A 22,980-nucleotide genomic window follows, 5' to 3' on the forward strand; every position below is an offset into this window, starting at 1 on the left:
CGGCCGGGGACCAAGAAGTGCCCGCGAGGGGCCTCGGGCGTTAGCGCAGCCCGCCCATCCCCTGGTGTCCGATCATTCGCTAGCCTCCCGCAAGGCCGGCGGATTGCAGCGGACGCCAAACTCTCTCTTCTCTGCATAAAGCCTTAAAAAGCCTCCCGCACCTTGACGCCGTGAACGGCGCCGGCGAGCTCGTGGAGACTCAGGTCTCGGGGAGCCACCCCGGAGCCGATGGCAACGGATGGACTTGCCATGGGGAGGAACAAAATCTACAAGCGACTCCACGGTGGCCGAGAAAGAGGGAGAGGGAAGAAGCCGGCCCAAGGACGCGTTTAGAAGGCACTGACAAGGGCGGGGCTTGCGGTGACGTCATGCGCCACCCACCTCCTCCTGGCGGGACCTTCCCCTCCGCGTACGGTCTCGTGGGGTCCTGGGAAACCAAGTTCCCTTGTGCGAAACGGAATGCACTTCGCACCACTTCCGCTAAGTGTGTCCCTCAGGACTCGTGAGTGTGCCAGGGCCACTTGGCTTCGTGGGTGAGGCAGAGAGCTGTGATTAAATGCTAAAGTAGGAGCTCCTCGGGAAGACGAGGGCGCAGGGTGCACGGGCCTAACCGCCTGGGGCTGGGCAGACGTCACGTTGGAGCCCAAGGGACCTTGGTACTGGGTTGAGGACGTGGGGCGCCCGGGAGCGGGCCCGGGAATGCCCGTGTGCTGGCAGGAAACCTGCTGTCTTTTCTAGACTCTAAGGAGTAGTTTCCACCTGGCTGGGCGGTGCGGGACGGGAAGGGACAGTGGCCTTGGAGGAAGCAGGAGAGGTCGGCTGGGGCTGGATTAGGTGGGCACAGTAAATCGAGGGATGGCGTGGGTCTTCAGGAAAGAGGTTGCCAATCAACAGCAAAGCTGGGAAACTTCGGTACAGAACCGTTTCCCTGGCTACTTGGAAGCCCAAACTGACTTTGTAGCCCGTTTTGGCAAAACGTACAGGAATTAGGGTGTGCGTATTGGATGTTAATGATTTCATCTCAGCTTTTTCTTCTCCCCTCTTTAAAATGAAAAACCTCTCTGTATCTTTGTAGTCAGCCCACCCATTTTTGCTCCAATAGATTAAGTAAAGGTTTTTAACCTGAGGCCCATAAATGGTATAAAATTTGTAGGGTACAAAAACTTGAATGGGGAAAACTGATAACTTCATTTTCATCAAACTCTCTCATTTAGCACTTTATTTATTTACAAATGTAGGCAACAACTATAAGTGGAATCAGCAGTAACTATTACTGTCACTAACAGAAATCAAAGATGGTTTCATATCATGCTGCAGTTGATGCAGATGTTTCAAAATATTTATACACTCATGACTTCTTTGATATCAAGTAGTTTATTCGACCCACAAGTAGAACTGTGTTAAGAATCCCATGTAAATGTAGCACACATTTTTTAAGAAAATACGTTGATAACTATGTTACAGTATAATTGGTTTTCTTTGTAACTCTGTGTCCTTTTTTCATGCATTTAAAACCTTTCTGAAAATAACTCTACAAGCTTCATCAGACTGTCAAAGGGTCCTGTGATACAAAAATGGTTAAGAATCCCTGCTCTGGAGTATAGTGACAGATAATAGACCAAATAAATATGTAGGACACTTCCGAAATTGTCTGGCAGGAAATGATGGTGGCCCAAAGTAAGGCGGTCCCCATGATGTTCAATAAGACAAAAGAAAATCAAGAGATAATTGTATGACAGAATTAGCAGGACGTAGTCCCAGCTTTTCTGTCTTGGGCAACTGTATCCTTGTGCTCTAGGTCTACAGAGCTAGTATGGAAACCAGAGGAAGTTTGAAGTGAGTTGAATAATTACCATTTGTTTCTCAGCAAAAATTTAGTTACTTTAATCCCATCCAGTTTTATAATTCAGAACCTCATACAGGTAATTTTGCATTTAATTGAAGTGAGACCTCAGGCTTCTTAACCTGGATTTTTATAACTTATTTAAAAGCCATTATTTGCTTTTCCCATTTTTAATGTATTGTTAATATACAATCTTATGTTGCTTTCAGTTGTACATCACAGTATTTTAACAGTTGCCCACATTATCAAGTCCTCCATACCTCCTCTAGTGTTACTGTCAATGTAGAAAGATGTTACAAAATCATTGACTATATTGTCCATGCTGTACCACTATCCCCGTGACCAACTTACACTGTGATTGCTAATTACATTGCCCCTATATCCCTCTCCCTTGCCCCAACTCCTCCCCTTTGGTAACCACAAGTCACTTCTCAGTCTATGAGTCTCCTGCTATTTTGTTCCTTCTGTTTTGATTTGTTTTTATATTCTAAAAATTAGTGAAATCATATGATATTTGCCTTTCTCCACCTAGCTTCTTTCAGTGAGCATAATACCTGCTAGAATCATGTTGCAAAGGGCAGAACTTCTTTTCTTTTTTATGGATGAATTACATTCCACTGTGTTTATGTGCCCCCTCTTCTTAATCCATTCATCTGTTGACAGGCACTTAGGTTGCTTCCATATCTTGGCTATTGCAACTAGTGTGGTGATAAAGAGGGGTGCTTATGATATATCTTTACAAATCAGGGATTTTATTTTCTTCGGGTAAGTTCCTAGAAGTGGAATTACTTGATCAAATGGTATTTCTGTTTTTAGTATTTTGAGGAACCCCCATAGTACTTTCCACAATAGTTGCACCAATTTACATGCCCACCAACAGTGTGGCAGGATTCCCATTTCTCCTCATCCTCTTCAGCATTTGTTGTCTCATGTCTTTTGGATAGTTGTCATACTAACTGGTGAGGTGATATCTCATTGCGGTTTGAATTTGCATTTCCTTGATAATTAGCAATGTGGAGCATCTTTCCTTCTGCCTGGTGGTCATCTATATTTTTTCTCAAGGGAAGTGTCTGTTCAGGTCCTCTATCCATTTTTAATCACCTTCATTTCGGGGTGTTGGTGTATATGAGTTCTTTATGTATTTTGGATGTCAACCCTTATCGGATATGTCATTTACAAATATATTCACCCACACTGTAGGATGCCTTTTCTGCTGATGGTGTCCTTTGCTGTACGGAAGTTTTTTGTATGATGTAGTTACACTTGTTCATTTTATTTTGTTTCCCTTTGTTGAGGAGTTTGTGTCCAGGAAAGAGTTGGGCATGTTTATATTCAAGAGATTTTTGCCTAGGTTTTTTTCTATGAGTTTGATGGTTTCATGACTTACATTCATATCTTTGATCCATTTCATGTTTACTTTTGTGTAAGGAGTTTGACAGTAATCCAGTTTCATTCTCTTACATGTAGCTGTCCAGTTTTGCCAACACCACTTCTTGAAGAGGCTGTCTTTTCCTCACTGTATATTCATTTCTCCTTTGTCATGTTTAATTGACCATATATGCATGGGTTTACATCAGGCCTCTCTATTCTGTTCCACTGGTCTATGGGCCTGTTTTTGTGCCAGTACCAAACTGTTTTGATTACTGTGTCTTTGTGGTTGAGTTTCAAGTCAGGGAGCATAACCCATCTACGCTTTGTTTTTTTCTCAGGATTGCTTTGGTTACTCGGACACGTTTGTGGTTCCATATGAATTTTAGAACTATTTGTTCTAGTTCATTGAGGAATGCTGTAGGTATTCTGATAGGGATTGTGTTGAATATGTAAATTGCTTTGTGTGGGAGGGCCATTTTGACAATATTAATTCTTCCTATCCATGAACATGGGATAGATTTCCATTTATTGGTGTATTCTTTAATTTCTCTCATTAGTGTCTTACGGTTTTCAGAAAATATGTCTTTCACCTCCTTGCTTAGGTTTATTTCCAGGTATTTTATTCTTTTTGATGCCATTGTAAATGAAGTTGTTTTCCTGATTTCTCTTCCTACTACTTTGTTATTAGTGTATAGGAGTGCAACAGATTTCTGTGTGTTAATTTTGTATCCTGCAACATTGCTCAATCCAGTTATTAATTCTGATAGATTTTTGGTGGATTTTTAAGGTTTTCTATGCATAATATAAAGTCATCTACAAATAGTGCGAGTTTAAAATCTTCCTTATGTATATGGATTCTTCCTTTGAATTGTCTGATTGCCATGGCTAGGACCTCCAGTAATATGTTGAATAAAAGTGGTGAGAGTGGGCATCCTTACCTTGTGCCTGATCCGAGACGAAAAGCTTTCAGCTTTTTGCTATTAAGTAAGATGTTGGCTGTGAGTTTGATGTATATGGCCATTATTATGCTGAGGTACGTACCTTCTATGCCCATTTTATTGAAAGGTTTTTAAATCATGAGTGGGTGTTGAGTTTTTTCAAATGTTTTCTCACAATCTATTGAGGTGATTGTGTGCTTTTTTTCTTTTTTTGAAATTTGGTCTATGATATTAATTGATTTACAAATATTGTACCATCCTTGCATCCCTGGAATAAATCCCACTCGGTCATGATAGATGTCCTATTTGATGTATTTTTGAATTTGGATTCCTAATATTTTGTTGAGGATTTTTTCGTCTGTTCAACAGGGATATTGGTCTATAATTTTCTTTTTCTCTGGTGTCTTTGTCTGCTTTTGGTATTAGTGATGCTGGCCTTAGAGAATGAGTTTGGAAGTATTCCCTTCTCTTCTACTTTTTGGAACACTTTACAAAGAATGTTCAGCTGTGAAGCCATCTGGACCCAGATATTTGTTTGGGAGGACTTTTTGATTACCAATTCAATTTCATTAATGATAACTGGTCTGTTCAGATTTTCAGTTTCTTCCTCGGTCAGTCTTGAAGGTTGTGTTTTTCTAGGAAGTTGTCCATTTCATCTCCATTGTCCAATTTACTGGCATATAATTTTTCATAGTATTCCCTAATTCTTTGTATTACTGTGGTATCCCTTGTGATTATTCCTTCCATGTTTCTCTTTCTGTGCATGAGTGTACATTCTCTTTTTTATTGATAAGTCTGGCTAAAGGTTTATCTATTTTGTCCATTTTCTCAAGGAAACAGCTCCTGGTTTCATTGATTTTTTTCTCTATTGTTTAATTTGTCTCTCTTTTATTTATTTCTTCTCTGATCCTCATTATGTCCCTGCTTCTACTGACTTTGGTCTTTATGTGTTGTTTTTGCAGTTTCTTTAAATGTGATTTATAGACTGTTTTTTGGGATTGTCCTTGTTTCTTCAGGCAGACCTGTATTCCTGGGTACTTTCCACTTAGAACTGCCTTTGCTGCATCCAACAGGTTTTGGGCTGCTGTGTTTTTGTTTTCATTTGTCTCTCTCTATTACTTGATTACTGTTTTAACTTGTTCATTGATCCATTGATTTTTTAGAAGAATGTTGTGTAGCCTGCATGTGTTTGTAGGTGTTTTTGTATTCTTTGTGTAATTTAGTTCTAGTTTCATAACATTGTGGTCTGAGAAGCTGCTTGTCACAAGTTCAATCTTTTTTAATTTACTGAGACTATTTTTGTGGCCTACTATGTGGTCTATTCTGGAGAGTGTTCCAAGTACACTTGAGAAAAATGTCCATCCTGTTGCTTTGTTGTGGGAGAGTGTTCCGTAGATATCTGTTAAGGCCATCTGATCTAATGTTATGTTTAGTTTTTATGTCTCCTTACTTTCTGTTTGGTTGATGTGTCTGTTGATGTGCATGGTGTGCTAATGTCTCCTAAAATGAATGTGTTGCATTCTATGATCCCCTTTAATTTTGTTAGTATTAGTTTCACATACTTAGGTGCTCCTATACTGGGGGCATAGATATTTATCATGTTTATATCCTCTTGCTGGACTGACCACTTTATCATTATGTAATGTCCTTCTTTTTCTCTTGTGACTTTCTTCATTTTGACATCAATTTGTCTAATACAAGTACTGCTCATCCTGCTTTTTTATCCCTTTATTTGCATGGGATATCTTCCTCCATCCCTTCACTTTTAGTCAGTCTATGTCCTTGGGTTTGAAGTTAGTCTCTTCTAGGCAGCATTTAGAGGGGTCTTGTTTTTTGTCTTTATCTGTTATCCCTATATTTTTATTTTCTATTTTCTATCATTAATGTCCAATTACTTGAACAAACATTATGATTACTAGGCTCCCCTATTATCAAGTCCCCACCACATACCCCATTAAGGTCCATCAACATAGTAAGATGCTATAGAATCACTGCTTGTCTTCTCTGTGTTATACTGCCTTCCCTGTGTCCACACCCCTACATTATATGTGCTGATCATAGTGCCCCTTTTCCCTCTTATACCTCCCTTCCTACCCATCCTCCCCCATCCCTTTCCGTTTGGTAAATGTTAGTGCATTCTTGGGTTCTGTGAGTCTGCTGCTGTTTTGTTCCTTTAGTTTTTTTCTTTGTTCTTATATGCCACAGATTTGTGAAATCATTTAGTACTTGTCTTTCCCCACCTAACTTATTTCACTGAGCAAAATATCCTCTAGTCCATCCATGTTATTGCAAATGGTAGGACTTGCTCTCCTCTTATGGCTGAAAAATATTGCCTTGTGCATATGTACCACATCTTTGTACATTCATCTACTGATGGACATTTAGGTTGCTTCTATATTTTGGCTATTGTAAGTATTGCTACAATAGGCATAGGGGTGCAGATGTATTTTCCAAACTGGGCACCTGCTTTCCTAGGGTAAATTCCTAGGAGTGGAATTCCTGAGTCAAATGGTATTTCTATTTTCAATTTTTTGAGGAATCATCTCCATACTGCTTTCCACAATGGTTGAAATAGTTTACATTCCCACCAGCAGTGGAGGATGGTTCCCCTTTCTCCACATCCTCGCCAACATTTGTTGTTGTTTGTCTTTTGGACATTGGCCATTCTAACTGGTGTGAGGTGATATCTTATTGTGGTTTTAATTTGCATTTCTCTGATGAATAATGATGTGGAGCAACTTTTCATGTGCCTCTGGGCCATCTGAATTTCTTCTTTGGAGAAATGTCTGTTCAGCTACTCTTCCCATTGTTTAATTTGAGTGTTTGCTATTTAAGTATTTGATTTTTGTTGAGGTGTATGAGCTCTTTATATAATTTGGATGTCAACCCCTTACCGGACATGTCGTTTATGAATATATTCTACCACACTGTGTCTTTTTGTTTTATTGATTGTGTCCTTTGTTGTACAGAAGGTTTTTAATTTAATATAGTCCCACTTGTTCATTTTTTCTTTTGTTTCCCTTTCCCAGGGAAATATGTTCATGAGGAAGTTGTTCTTGTTTATGTTCAAGAGATTTTTGCCTAAGTGTTTTATAAGAGTTTTGTGGTTTCATGACTTAGATTCAGATCTTTGATCCATTTTGAGTTTACTTTTGTGTACAGGGTTGACAATGATCCAGTTTCATTCTCTTACATGTAGCTGTCCAGTTTTGCCAAGACCAGCTGTTGAAGAGGCTCTCATTTCCCCATTGTATGTCCATGGCTCCTTTATCATATATTAAATATATTAATTGACCATATATGCTTTTGTTTATATCTGTGCTCTGTAGTCTGTTCGCTTGGTCTGTGGATCTCTTCTTATGCCAGTATCATATTGTATTGATTACTGTGGCTTTGTACTAGAGCTTGAAGTCAGGGAGAATAATTCACCCTGCTTTGTTCTTCCTTCTCAGGATTGCTTTGGCTATTTGGGTCTTCTGTGGTTTCATATGCATTTTAGAACTATTTGCTCTAGTTCATTGAAGAATGCTGTTGAGATTTTGATAGGGTTTCCATTGAACCTGTAGATTGCTTTAGGCAGGATGGTCATTCTGACAATATTAATTCATCCTATCCATGTGCATGGGATGGGTTTCCATTTATTGGTATCTTCTTTAACCTCTCTCATGAGTGCCTTCTAGTTTTCAGAGTATTGGTGTTTCACTTCCTGCATTAGATTTATTCCTAGGTATTTTATTCTTTTTGATGCAACTGTAAATGTAATTGTTTTCCTCATTTTTCTTTCTGCTAGTTCATCATTAGTGTATAGGAATACGACAGATTTCTATGTATTAATTTTGTATCCTGCAACTTTGCTGAATTCAGATATTAGATGTAGTAGTTTTGGAGTGAATTCTTTAGGGGATTTTTATACTATATCATGTCATCTGCAAACAGAGACACTTTGGCTTCTTCCTTACCAATCTGGATGCCTTTTATTTCTTATGTTGGCTATGTGTTGATCATATATGGCCTTTATTATGTTGAGGTACTTGCCCTCTATTCCCATTTGGTTGAGAGTTTTTATCATGACTGGATGTTGAGTTTTGTTGAACAGTTTTTCGGCATCCGTGGAGATGATCATGTAGTTTTTGTCTTTTTGTTGATGTGGTGGATCATGTGGATGGATTTTCCAATATTGCATTATCCTTGCATCCCTCCAATAAATGGTACTTGATCTAATAAATGGTACTTAATCATGATGATATATTTTTTGATGTACTTTTTATTTTGGTATCATTAATCTACAATTACATGAAGAACATTATGTTTGCTAGGCTCTCCCCTTCACCAAGTTCTCCCCACATGCCCCTTCACAGTCACTGTCCATCAGCGCAGTAAGATGCTGTAAAATCACTACTTTTCTTCTCTGTGTTGCACAGCCCTCCCCATGATTTGGTTTGCTAATATTTTGTTGAATATTTTTGCATGTATGTTCATCAGGGATATTGGTCTGTAATTTTCTTTTTTGTGTGTGTTGTCTTTCCCTCATTTTGGTATTAGCATGATATTGGCCTCACAGAATGAGTTTGGTAGTATTCCTTCATCTTCTACTTTTCCTAGAACTTTAAGGATGATGGGTATTAGGTCTTCACTAAATGTTTGATAAAATTCAGTAGTGAAACAATTGGTTTTGTTCTTAGGTAGTGTTTTGATTACCAGGTCAATTTCCTCGCTGTTTACTGGTCTATTCAGATTTCCTATTTCTTCCTGTGTCAGCTTTGGAAGTTTGTTTTTCCACAATGTTGCCTATTTTGTCTAGGTTATCCAGTTTGTTACAATATAATTTTTGATTGTATTATCTCATAAGTCTTTGTATTTCTGTGGTGTCCATAGTGATTTTTCCGTTCTCATTTGTGATTCCTTTTATGTATGTAGAGTCTCTTTTTCTTGATAATTCTGGATAGGGGTTTATCTATTTTGTTTATTTTCTCAAAGAAAGAGCTCCTGTTTACATTGATTCTATTGTTTTATTCTCAATTTTATTTATTTCTGCTCTAATCTTTATTATGTCCCTCCTTCTACTGACTTTGGGCCTCATTTGTACTTCCTTTTCTAGTTTCATTAATTCTAAGTTTAGACTAATCATATGGGATTCTTTTTGTTTTCTGAGGTAGGCCTGTACTGCAATATCCTTCCTCCTTAGCATAGCCTTCCCTGCGTCCCACAGATGTTTGCAGTGCTGAATTATTGACCCTTGTCTCCATATATTGCTTGACCTCTGTTTTTATTTGGTCTTTGATCCACTGCTTATTTAGGAATATGTTATTAAGCCTCCATGTGTTTCTGGACTTCTTTCTTTTCTTTGTGTAATTTATTTCTAGTTTCTACCATTGTGATCTGTGAAGTTGTTTGATGCAATTTCAATCTCTTCGAATTTACTGAGGCTCCTTTTGTGGCCTAGTATGTGATATTTTCTGGAGAACTTTGATGTAAACTTCAAAAAATGGGTATCCTATTGCTTTTGGGTGGCATGTTCTGCAGATAACTGTTAAGCAATCTGATCTAATGTATTCCTAATTGCCCCTGTTTCACACCTTTGTGATTGGAGAAGATGGTTGGCACAATTTCAGTCTTCTTTAATTTACTGAGACTCTTTCTGTGGCCTAGTATGTGGTCTATTCCTGAAAATGTTCCATGTGCACTTGAGAAAAATGTGTATCCTGTTGCCTTTGGATGAGGTGTTCTGTAGATGTCCATTAGGTCCATCTGTTCTAATACATTGTTCAATGCCTCTGTCTCTTTACTTATTTTCTGTCTTGTTGATCTGTCTTTTGGAGTGAGTGGTGTGTTGAAGCCTTCTAAAATGAAAGCATTGCGTTCTGTTTCCCCCTTTAATTCTGTTATTATTTGTTACACATATGTAGGTGATCCTGTGTTGGGTGCCTAGATATTTATAATAGTTATATCCTCTTGTTGGACTGACCCCTTTATCATTATGTAATGTCCTTCTTACTCTCGTTACTTTCTTTGTCTTTCCAAGTTTAATTTGTCTGATACAAGTACTGTAACTACTGCTTTTTTCTCCCTATTAGTTGCATGAAATATCTTTTCCATCCCTTTATTTCAGTCTATGTGTGTCTTTGGGTTTGAATTGAGTATCTTGTAGACAGCATATAGATGGGTCTTGTTTTTTTATCCATTCAGTGACTGTATATCTTTTGATAGGTGAATTCTTTCCATTCACATTTAGGGTGATTATCGATAGGTATGTACTTATTGCCATTGCAGGCTTTAGATTCATGGTTACCAAAGATTCAAGAGTAATTGTCTTACTCTCTAACAGTCTAATTTAATTCACTTCACATGCTATTTCAAACACAACCTAAATATTAGGTGTCATACTCTGTACTCTTTGTCTATCCCTTGATTGATTTTGGAGGTAGGTGATTTGATTTTTGCCTCTGTTTAGTAATTAATTATTCAACTTTGGTGTAGTTTCATATTACCTGGTGACATTTATTTCCTGTTAGGAATACTTCTATCTGTAGCAGTCCATCCAAAATGCACTATAGAGGTGGTTTGTAGGAGGTAAATTCTCTCAGCTGTTGCTTAATTGAAAATTGTTTAATCACTCCTTCTCATTTAAATGTTAGCCTTGGTGGGTAGTGTATTCTTGGTTCAAGGCCGTTCGGCTTCATTGCATTGAATATATAGTGCCACTCTCTTCTAGCCTGTAAGGTTTCTGCTGATGAGTCTTATCATAGCCTCATGGTTTTTCTTTTGTATGTGATCTTATCTCTCTCTCTAGCTGTTTTTTAAAACTCTGTCTTTATCCTTGATCTTCACCATTTTAATTATTACATGTCTTGATGTTGTCTTCCTTGGGTCCCTAGTGTTGGGAGATCTGTGGATATCCATGGCTTGAGAGACTATCTCCTTCCCCAGATTGGGGACGTTTTCAACTATTACCTCCTCAATGACACTTTCTATCCCCTTTTCTCTCTCTTCTGCTGGTACTGCGGTAATGTGGATATTGTTCCGTTTGGATTGGTCACACAGTTCTCTCAATATTCTTTCATACTTAGAGGTTCTTTTTTCTCTATCTGTGCCTCAGCATCTTTGTATTCCTCTTTCTATATTCTATTCCATTTACTGTCTCTTCTACTACATATAATCTGCTTTTAAATCCCTCCATTGTATGTTTGACTTCAGATATGGAATTTCTTAATGACTGAATCTCCATCTTAAATTCATCCCTGAGTTCTTGAATATTTTTCTGTACCTCCATGAGCATGTTTATGATTTTTATTTTGAACTCTTTCAGGAAATTGGCGAGTTCAGTTTCATTGCATGTTTATGATGTTTATTTTGAACTCTTTCAGAAAAATCGGTGACTTCAGTTTCATTTGGCCCTTTTTCTGCAGTTTGTGAGATTTTGGTTTAAACCACATTCCTTTGACGTTTCATAATTCTTTATGGTGCCCTCCAGTGCCCAGTAGCTCCAGTTTCTTCTGGAGCTTCTCAGCCTCTAGGGTGAGGTTGGGGGTTGCAGGGGAGTGGAGCTTTTGCCTGGGAGTAGGGAAGAGCTGTTTCCTGATTCTCTGCTACAGTGCCTGTCTCTAGTATCAGAGCCAGTGGGCTGAGCACACATGCCTCTGTGCTCAGCATCTCTAGCTGTTTCAGTTGGGGCCCCCCTCTGGCTAGCCTGACTGCAGTGAAGTGCCTGCTGGTTTATGAGCAGGTGCTGGGAGCCTAGGAGGAAGGCACAGCAGGGTGCATGTCACAGTTGGGGGCCCCAGAGCTGAGTAAGCATCCAGGGGGATGAAGCACCTGAAGCTCCTCAAAGTTCCCAACCTGCTGGGCAGAGTGTGCCCAGATAACTTTGTCCACCTATCCCTTCTCCTGCGTAGCAAGCTCTGTGCAAACCCTGCCCTTTCAGCAGCCTTCTCACTGCCAGGAAGCCTCTCAGACTGCCTACCATTCCTTAGACCTAGAGTGGCAGGATGTGGATTCCTGTCCTCCACAGATGGGCGGAATCTCAGTCTCTCAAGCACTCCACCTATCCCAGCTCCCCAACTGCACCAACCTCCAGAGAACCATACAATGTAGGTTTGTGCTCCCAAGCAAACCTCCAAGGCTGGGTGTTCAGCAGTCTGAGGCTCCCATCCCCTTTGTGCTCTGTTTTTCTACTTCCCACTGGTGAACTGAGGTGGGGGAAGAGCATGGATCTCACCAAGTCAAGTTTTCGTATGTTAGCCTGTCTGTGAGGTCTGTTCGGTTCATTAGATCTGTACGCACTCAGGTACAGTTTTCCTTCTTTCCTGTTGCTGATTTAGGGCTAGTTGTATTAACTATATTTTTCACACTATGTATGGTTTGGGGAGAAATTCTCTTTCTCACCTCTTATGCTGCCATCTTGAATCCTCCGATGGGTCTTGCTTTCTTATCCATATTGCCACTCTGCGTCTTTTGATTGGTGGATTCAATCCATTTACATTGAAGATGATTTTTGATATGTATTTATTGCCATTTTATTCATTGTTTTTAAGAGCCAGTATTTCTTTTTGGTGGCCAAAAGGCACAGCAAATAATCTTTTAACTGAGGAATCGTCATCATCATCATCAGCATAGCTACCATTTGCCTTTGGTTTAAGTTGTCACTGACACAGTGTTAACAGCTTGTATAAATCACCCTTTTAATTCTTACAGCCTATGGGACACTTATTTTTTGCTTGGTTTTCCTCCTTCCTCTCATGCCACCCTTTCTGAGTTTCTTTTGCTGATACTTCTACATCATTTACTTTTTAACATTGGAGAGTCGTTCAGTTCATTTTTGGACCTCTTCTTTCCCTCTACACATTCCATTGGTGATTTCATCCAATAACATGGCTCTAAATAATTACTTTGTTGATAACACCAAAACATATATCTCCAGCCTGGACCTCTTCTACTCAACATCTCCACTTATATGTCTAATTAATGCTTTAAACTTAGTATGTATCAAATCAAACTCCTGATCTCTTCACCTGCAACTGGGTCACTCAAACTCTTCCACATTTCTGCAAATGGCATCTCTATTCATACTATTGATTAGGTCAAAATTTATCCTCCACTCTTCTCCTTCTCTCATATCCCACCTCTAGTTTTTAAGCACATCTAGTCAGATTGGCTTTGAAATTCAGAATTTGAGGATTTATCTTCACATCTCCCTGGTCTGCGCCATCCTCTCTCACCATGTTATTTTGAGGTTTCTCACTGTTCTCTCTGCTTCTGTCCTGGCTCCTCTACAGCAGCCAGAGTAATCCTTTCAAGACCTGAGTCAAATTGTGTCACTGCTCTGCTCCACCCTTTGCAATGACTCCCCAAGCCTTCCTAATTAAAGTTAAAGTATTTGCATTGGCCCAAAGGCTCTACCTGGTTGGACACTATTACTTCTCTTACCCAACCTCCTGATCCTCTCTCCCTTGCTCATTTTGCTGAAGCCACACTGACCTCCTTACTCTTTTCCAAACACACAAGACACAGTACTCTTCACAGCCTCTGTTCTAGCTGTTCTCTCTGCCTGAGACTCCATTCCTCCAGGTAGCTCATGGATGGATTCCTCACCCCCTGCAAGTGAAGGCTCAAATGGCCTCACTTGAGAGACCGCACCCTGAACTTTCTGTATCTCCCTTCCCTGCTTTGTGTATAACGCAACCTTCTAACATGCCATCCCATTTATTTGTCTATGTCCCCATTGGAATTAAGCTCAACAAGGGCAGATGTTTTTAACTACTTGATTTATATTGAAATAATCATAGATTTGCAAGAAATCGCAGTGATCTCATTCAGAATCCCATTCCCTATCCCTGTACTCTCTACCACTCTCATCTGCATGAGAAGCAAATCTGAGAATGTACCCTCATAGACCTTCTAATCCCAAATGCAGGAACACTCTCATTCTGCCCTGGCAACTACATAATGAGCATGCACATTTGGAGCACAGTGAAAAAACAGTATGCTTTGAAAAACAGTAATAAAACCCAAAAGTCCTTCACCCGTATTGATACTAAAATATCTGAAATTTTTCCTTCTCATCCCCCTACCCTGTGTTAAACAGAGTATCTTCATTCATGTACAAGTCCAGGACATAGCACTAAAACTAGTATCTAGAAACATGCTGAAAACAAATGTACCAAAGGGCCCTCTACTACTGTCCTTTTAAGTTTTTCATCTTTAAGTTGGCCTTCAGAATGCTTGGGCAGTGTACAACTTTGCCCACTGGCTCTTTCATCATTCAGATACTCTTTGTCCATTTTCTTGGCTTTTTCTCTTTTGTCCAATTCTTTTTCATCTCCTTTTTGTGGCTTCTTGAGCAGATTTAAAGAAAACAAATTTATTTTCATTTTGAAGGGTGGAACACTCTTGTCTGACACCATCAAAGAGAGTATATACTAAATATTCTAAATTTAGGCTTCTAAATTTAGTACCTTTATCTCTGCAGGTACTCTTAAACTGTCAGATGAACATGCACAATAGCGGTAATTCATTTAAAGGATGCTATTATTGTGGAAGTGCTACCCACTCAAATTATGTGGTTTAATCACTTTGTGGCAAAAGGATCAGGACTCCTTTGGCTTAAAATGCACTAACCTTTAAGTGAACCAATGCACACTTCCAAGTATGCCTTCTTTACCAAACCAATGTTTTGCTATAACTTGATGCAAAAAATATGCCACAAACTTAAAAGTCTAGGCAGGCCATTACTGTTAGACTGTTTTTATGTAGTACTTGAAATGACAAATAATTGGTCACCAAAGGAGTGATCCATTGCAAGAAGAATTCTGCCTTGAGCCTGAGTGTAACATACTTATGATGGCATAATTGTATTATTAGAGGTGACCAGCAAGAATTATTTGGCATTTGGTTTAAAAATTCAAATATCTCAAACAATGGAACAGTGAAGTCCCATCTGCACTGAGTAGGAACTCTATTCAGTGTCATATAGACATGACAGAATGCAATTCTAAAATAAACATGGTTTACAAGTCCAAATTGCTAAGAAAATGTTTCTCACCAATGAGCCAAATCTGTACAGAAAAATGGTAGAAAAGAAACTGTTTTTCCTATGGAACCCCAATGCTCTTACAATTACAAAATACAAACCAGTTAAATAAAAGTATTGAGATAATTATAGAAACAAAAGGTTTACCTGCTTGTCTTTCAGGAAGCTCAAAAGTAGGGTTGTCTTTTTAGCTACATAAATGTAAACAGATTGTTAATAATACTTATCAACCCCTAGAAAGGTTTCCACTTTTTGACATTCCCTGCCAACTACCCAAGATGGGAAAACTAGACCACATAACAGAAAGTTCACAACTATATTATCGAACAGATGTCTTACAGTATTCTTTTTCAATTCTGAAGGTTTAAAATACTTTTGAAGAAGTGTAGAAATTCAAATGAAAACAGAACAATATTTAAAAAGAGAAATTCCCAGTGTCAGAGTTAAGCACAAATGACATTCTATTGTTTTACAGATGGCACTATAAATTCATTCACCTGGGAAGAAATTGTGGGAAGGGAATAAAATATCCTTCTGGTGCCTATCTCCTTTTCTGGAAATTTATTGTAATATTAGAGATAGGCTTATACTGTGCATCCATTAATAAACAACCAAGTTTTAGAATAATATTTATTTATTTATTTCATTTTCAATATTCTGAACAATGCTGTTTAGCCTCAGAGCTAGCGTTTTGAAAACACACTTCCTTTGGATGAATTCCTAGGAGAGGAAATCCTGGGTCAGAGGCTATGGTTATGTTTAGAGCTGATACGTTAGCAGCAATTTATTAGAATCCAACATCCGAACTAGAATTTCTGAAGAGGTTTTCAATTTTGCAGTAGCTAACTTCATTTTTTGATATTTTCAGGTCAAAAAAATTTTTTTAGGAATATGAGTTTCTCATTACTGGAAAACGCCAATTGATGTTCAAAGGCTTACTGAAATCTAAAGGTCCCGTGAGTCTTTTAACTTTTCATACTTATGTTCATTTGTGTGGCACTAAATACAGGTCACAGAGAATTTCTCCCATCTTATAAATGCATTCTCATAATCCTGTGAGGCAGGTATTATCTTTCCCATTTTACAGTAGAGGAAACAGTTTCAAAGAAGTTAGTGCCTTCCCCGTGGCCACACAGCTAGGATGGAAGTGGGAGTCACACAGGTCTTCTGAGGAAAAACAATGCTTTAATTCCTCCTGCCCACATACCTTTTCTCTACTTTTTGCTTCTATTTCCTCTAGCAGTGTCTCTATAGTAGATGTCATTTTTTCATTATCTGCAGCATAACTTTCCAAAAATGTTCTATATTTTGGATCTAAATTACTGTTTTAAGTAAAAAAAAAAAAACAGGAAATACTACCTTGGATATTTATCAAAGGTGGTAATTTTCTACTTCACTGAAGATTGTAAACCAGCCTAGCCATATCCACAAGATAAACCTTTTAGAGCTTTACTGTTCACTTAACTCTCAGGACTCCTGATTCCCAATAAAGGAGTCTGGGCTAACATGGGGTCAGGGAAAATGAGACACCACACATTAAAGCAACCTCCTGGGATGTTAGTTGGCTTTTAAAATTCAGTGTTCCTACTAAACAGAGGCAAACTTATGGGATAACTGGAAGTCAGTTATGGAACTTCAGAGGGTACTATGTATAAGCAAGTAACCATTCCTATATGGGTATATCTCAGTTTAAGGGAACTCAACATATGAAACTCAGTTGTTCCACAAAAAGATAAGTTGGGGAGATGTCCTAGCTGTAGTACTGGAGGTGATGTTTATTTCTGGAGTTCTTTCCTAGATATGTCTGACATCGGACAGGGCAACATCCCTGAGTCACTCTATTGCTTATGCTTGGGTGTGTCTATGCACTGTGGAGCATGTTACTTGATCTAGTGTTCCAGGCCTGAATCTGCGATATGACCAATAAACAAAGGTGTGTTGAGTCTTTTGCTTTCTCTACAAAATACCCATTATCTTAATAAATAATAAAATAAAATTAGATGATTTTAAAATAGCAATGTGATAAAAATAATACTGCAGCTATGCCCTTATACAACATAACATCTTATGGAGATCTCAAAATCTGGAACCAGTTTACCTTAAATGGCAATTATTAGGTTTTCAGTTCCTGTATTTCAGTTAAATGTAATTTCTAGGGATGCAGTTAACTGCATATTTAAAACCTAGAAAATAGGACTAGACACTTCAGCTACTTTATATGAAGTTACTTGAGTATGGAAAATTTTCTAACACAGCTCTCAATGATAATTCCTCCACTTTATAAAAATAATTAAAACCAGAAGTCAAATAAATTATCATAAAATGGGTAAGAGGCCTTAAGGAGTTGCTATACTTTGAAACATCTGAATTTTTCCACTGTGCTCTAATTGAAAGACCTAAGGTGACTTACTACTCAATAGTCAGCAATAGATTGCTTAATCGTGGAGTAATGAAATGCTATCAGCCAAAGAGAGTGGAAATTATAGAGGAACCCCACCTCCATTCTAACAATTAAGCAAAGCTTTTATCAGTGAATTACATTTCTCATGAACTTTATTCCATGTTTCACTATTTAAAAGACTGGAGTACAGTTAGTTCCCACAAAGGTAATGTATTTTCAAAACCCAAAGCAGTAATAGCTTTACATAACTAGAACTATACTGTACTATCATCGATTGTCCAAACTTTGGTATCTCTTTCCTTAGTCTTCTTTTTTGCAGTTTTTGAAAAGGTGCAAATTCTTTATAGCAGGATATTCCTGACCTGTTTAGAAAAAATACTACAGTTTCTGTAACAAAGAAAATGTCAAAAGTGGATACAAGAGTCTACCCACAGTTTTGCAGGTCTCTTTGGTGGTGGTAATCTTAATAGGACTTCCCCACAGACATAAATAGCACTCATAATTGAAATCAACATGTTACAAAAGGAACCCCAAGTTACACTGATCACATAATGAAAAGATATGGCAGGGAAGTAAAATATTCATTTAAGTTCAACGTGTAAAGCATGATATTTTGATACATAGGGGAAAAACTACAAATTAATTTTAAATAAAAAATATATCAAAATCTCTAAAATAAGCAAATCTATGGAGATAGAAAGTAGATTAGTGGGTTGCCCAGAGCTGAGGGGTAGTGTTGGGGAGAATGAGGAGTGACAGCTAATAGGTATGGGGTTTCTCTTTGGAGTTATACATAAGTTCTAAAATTAGATTGTGGTAATAGTTGCACAACACTGCGAATATACTAAAAAACACTACACTGTACACTTTAAAAGGGTGAATTTTGTGGCACGTGAATTGTATCTCAGTAAAGCTGTTGTTATAAACTACACCAGGAGACACTAAAAGCATCGGCAACAAAACTAGATAAATTAGATTATATCAAAACTAAAAACTTCTGTGCATCTAAGGACACTATCAACTGAGTGAAAAGGCAACCTACAGAAAAGGAGAAAATATTTGTGAATCACATATCTGAGAAAGGTCAATATACAGAATATATAAAGAACTCGTAGAAAAACAACAAAACCTAGTTAAAAAAATGTTCAAAGGACTTGAACAGATATTTCTCCAAATATAATGTACAAGCAGCCAATAAGCATATGAAAAGATGCTCATATGCTCAAGCATATGCAGAGAGTAAAATCTTACTTCACTAATCATTAGGGAAATGAATATCAAAACCACAATGAGCTATCCCCTCACACCCATCAGAATGTTTGCTATTAAAGGAAAAAAAGTAACACGTGTTGGTGAGGACATGGAGAAATTAGGGTAAATTAGAACTCTCATGCATTACACTGTGTGGGAATGTAAAATGGTGTAGCTGTTCTAGAAAATAGTACACTGCTTCCTTACAAAATTAAAAACAATTTACCGTATGACCTAGCAATCCACTTTGGGGCAATGTTCAAAAGACAAACAGATATTTGTACACCCATACTCATAGCAGCATTATTCACAACAGCCAAGAGGTCAAAGCAACCCAAGTGTCCACTGATGGGTGAATATACAAAATGCAGTATATACATACAATGGAATATTACTTAGCCTTAAAATGTAAATTCTAACACATGCTACAAGATGGATCAACCTTGAAGACTTTATGCTAAGTGAAATAAGCCAGTCCCATAAAGCCAAATACTTATATGATTCAACTTACATGAAGTACCTAGAATGGTTAACTTCATAGAGACAGAATGGTGGTTGACAGGTAGAATGGTAGTTGTCAGGGGATGGAAGGAAGGGGAAATGAGGAGATGTTGAATGGGTATAGTTTCAGTCTTGCAAGATGAAAAGGTTCTAGAGATTTATTTTACAACAATGTGAAATGTACTCACCAGTACTAAACTGTACACTTAAAAATAGTTAAGATGGTAATTTGTGTATTTTACCACAAATTTCAAAAATGCAAATAAAAGGGAATCAGGTAATGACACATGCTATATAACATGGCTGAAACCTGAAAAACATGCTAAGTAAAAGAGGCAGTCACAAAAGGCCACACGTTGTATGATTCAGCTTATATGAAATGTCCAGAAGCCACAGCTAGATTAGGATCTACTGAAGCTGTAGGTGGAGGAAAGAATGGGAGATGGCTGCTAATGGATGTAGGATTCTTTTTTGAGTGATGAAAACATTCTGGAATTATATAGTGGTGATGGTGGCACAACTTTGTGAAAGCACTAACAACCATGGAGTTGTATGATATGTGAGTTGTATCACAATTAAAAAAAAGTAACTACTGGAAAAAATACACTAGATTGCTGCTACAGAGTAATGTCATATAGGATATGAAACACTATGATCAGATCATTGGCATACAGAATGATGCACAATAAAATAACTAGAATTGACCAGAAGGTATGTATCAGAAGGCAGTCACGGAAGAAACATGATTTTGGAAATTGTAGTGAATACAGAATCAGATTACCTTAATAACTGATATATTTGAGAAGGAATAGATAAACCAGACTGAAGCAGAAGGAAACCGTGGGAGATGAGCTGAAAAAACAAAAGTGAGGCCTAACTGTGGAGGATTCTGCCTAGCAAGGAGTTTGGATGTTTTTCCCACAACTGCTCTTTAATCAATATTTCAAAAAGACTAATTTCATGGCAATTTAATGGACTGAACTATATAGAAATGGAAAAAAATCAAAATCGCATAAATTTAGATACAGTGGTTCTAAAGCATTAGGTGATAATATAAAGTGAAAGTTTTGGTGAGCCTAGGTGAACAAGATACTAAAAAACAATAAACTGAAAAGATTCATTACTTGTTTAATATTAAGAGGTGATAGAGGAAAAAGTTAAACACAGCTCAGATTACCAGGAAATCACTGTCTCCTGGAATAAAGTCTGAGTGGAGAAGTAGCTAGTTTGGGATGCCTGGGGGGAAGATTAATAAAAGCTGGATAAACACAGCAGCAATACGTCAACTGTTACTGACATGTTTCCTGACAAAGATTTCATTTTTACAAACTCTGAAGTGATACTGAAAGAAAAACAGCAACAAAAAGACACAGCATTCACCTATGATTGCAAAGCCAAAAGAAAAGTGGAAAACTGCAGTTTAGACATTCTCTGGCTAAATGTTGGAAGCAGCAGATAATAAATAAAATGAGTTAGGGCATACCCTACAGATTCCTGGATACAAAGTGGGAGATAACCAGGTTCAGTGTTTTAATTAGGTACAACAAAATGTTAAACAGTATTCCATGTGGGAACTATTGGCTTAAAGGATTTAAATTAAATTAATAAATGTTGGTCCTTGAACCAAGATGAGAAGTAAATTTTTACATCTTGTTATACAAATTTAGAGAGTCATTTATCAGTATTATTACTGAAACTAGTAAATAGATCACTTAATCCAGGGCAAAAGTTTTCATACAGAAAAGGCAGCAATTTATTCATTTGATAAAACTACAGAAATAGCAGGTTAATAAAATACTGGATGGCTGTGAAAAGTCATGTATTTATTTATAAGACTATAATAAAATTATCAAATGTGTAAAAACTCTTTAAAAATGTTGCACATTCTATCACCCAGAATTTTAGAAAAGAATGTATTAAGAAAACTGTGAAACACTAATGCAGTGTTAAAACATACAAATGATAAACTCCTCTTCAGTTTCAAAGACTCACCTTTATTGTCAAGGAATACAGCACCGTCAAAGCGATCCCTGAACAAAATAATGTCCTGGTTTTTAAAGCTGATGTATGCTCTGGTGTACACAGGAGGATAAAGACAGCACAGAGGAAAGCAGTTATGTAAATGTGCTCACACATAGCTGGCTGAATTACAAGTATGCATACATTAAAGAGACAGTCTCAAAAATCAAATGGAAAACAGGATAAAAAAAAGAATGGGAGAAACCATTTCTTCGTTTACCCCCCTTCCCTCTCTTATTTATTTATTTTACCTAGTATCATTTTAAAATAACCTCAAAGTAATCATTCTCGGGCAGAGGCTGAAGATGTTCCTGAAGTTGCGCCTTGGTCAAACTGGGAGTTAATCCCGAATTACCATCTTAAAAATAGTAAGGAAAATAAAATTAGTGCAAAGCAATTTTCTGTCATACCTGAAAGAAATCACCACCCCTGAAAAGGTCTGGGCTTTAAAAGATGAGAGATTGTTTATACAAACCTAGGAGAGAATATTCTTTTAATGCTCAACAATAGTCAAACATAACAGTAACGTGGTTTTTAAAAACTCTTAGAAACGAGAACTGCAAGGAGAAAGGAAAACTTCAGGTTCAGTTAACCCGAAGCCCCTCAGTTCACTGGGTCTTCGCATTTTCTGTCACTCATCTTTCAGTAAATACTAGTAGTGTTAAGAAATTAGTAGACCAAGCCTGGTCTTTTGAGGATGCCACGAGTTCTTGATTATTTCCCTACACCTCCAACACATCCGAAAACAAAATCCTTCCTCTCATTCAGCATAAAGAATTCAAAACTCTAAGGAATACCAAATCCCCTTACTGCTCCCGAAACAGGATGCACCCGATCTGGCCCCAGGCCATTAATCCCCCCACACTCCTCAGCTCGCCTCCATTAATACGCACACGAACCAGTCCCACCCGATGGCCCCTTCGCTGCCTGGTGATTCTCCCCAACTAACCTTCCAATTGCTCGTCCTCGCCACCCACTGCTTGCCCGGCCCATTGCCATCTCAGAGCTGTGACCTAAACCTTCTCGTCTGGGATTCCCCCGTTTGCCTCACACCCACCCAGGCGCTTCCCCCATTTCGGGCAAGTGGATGGGACGGGGTGATGCGGTTCTCACCCAGGTGAAGGAACAAGAGGGGGAAGCTGGGTGGGAAAGAGGACAGCCCCACTCCCAACCACCCTCCACGGGTGGCGGACCTGGCCCGCCCTTTCCTGGGCCAACAGCCAGCCAAGAACCTTGCTCAGCGCCTCTTTCTCCTCCTCGTTTCGATCCTGCTTGTCTTCCCCTGTTGTGCTGTCCCCCGAAGCCCCTCCGCCGCTGCGTGTGGCCCGCGGGGGACGCGAGAGGGTTACTCGCTTCTCCTTAGGCCCGTGGTCCCTCTCCGCCTTCATTGCTACGGCTCTCTGCTCTCAACGCCCGCAGACGCGCCTAAATGTAGCTCGCGGCCCACTCGTGCGCCCCCTAGCAGCGCCCCTAGTTCTAAGCTGCGGCCAGTGTTCCATTGGGCCCGCCAGGACCTCGCGAGACTTGCAGGCGCCCAGGCTTCCCTCTGGGGAAAGGTTCTAGTTTCTGGTCCTAACCTCCCGCCTCCCGTATCGCACTGCCCAATGCGCTCGCGGCCCGGAGTCTCAGG

General features: G+C 38.7%; 1 pseudogene; it reads right to left on the reverse strand.

Annotated features, from left to right (window-relative positions):
- Positions 1-741: 741 nt before the first annotated feature.
- LOC140843036 (regulator of nonsense transcripts 3B-like) lies at positions 742-22,746 on the reverse strand (annotated as a pseudogene).
- Positions 22,747-22,980: the final 234 nt, after the last annotated feature.

The sequence above is a fragment of the Manis javanica genome, chromosome Y (genome assembly GCF_040802235.1).
Source record: "Manis javanica isolate MJ-LG chromosome Y, MJ_LKY, whole genome shotgun sequence".
Taxonomy (NCBI): Eukaryota; Metazoa; Chordata; class Mammalia; order Pholidota; family Manidae; genus Manis; species Manis javanica.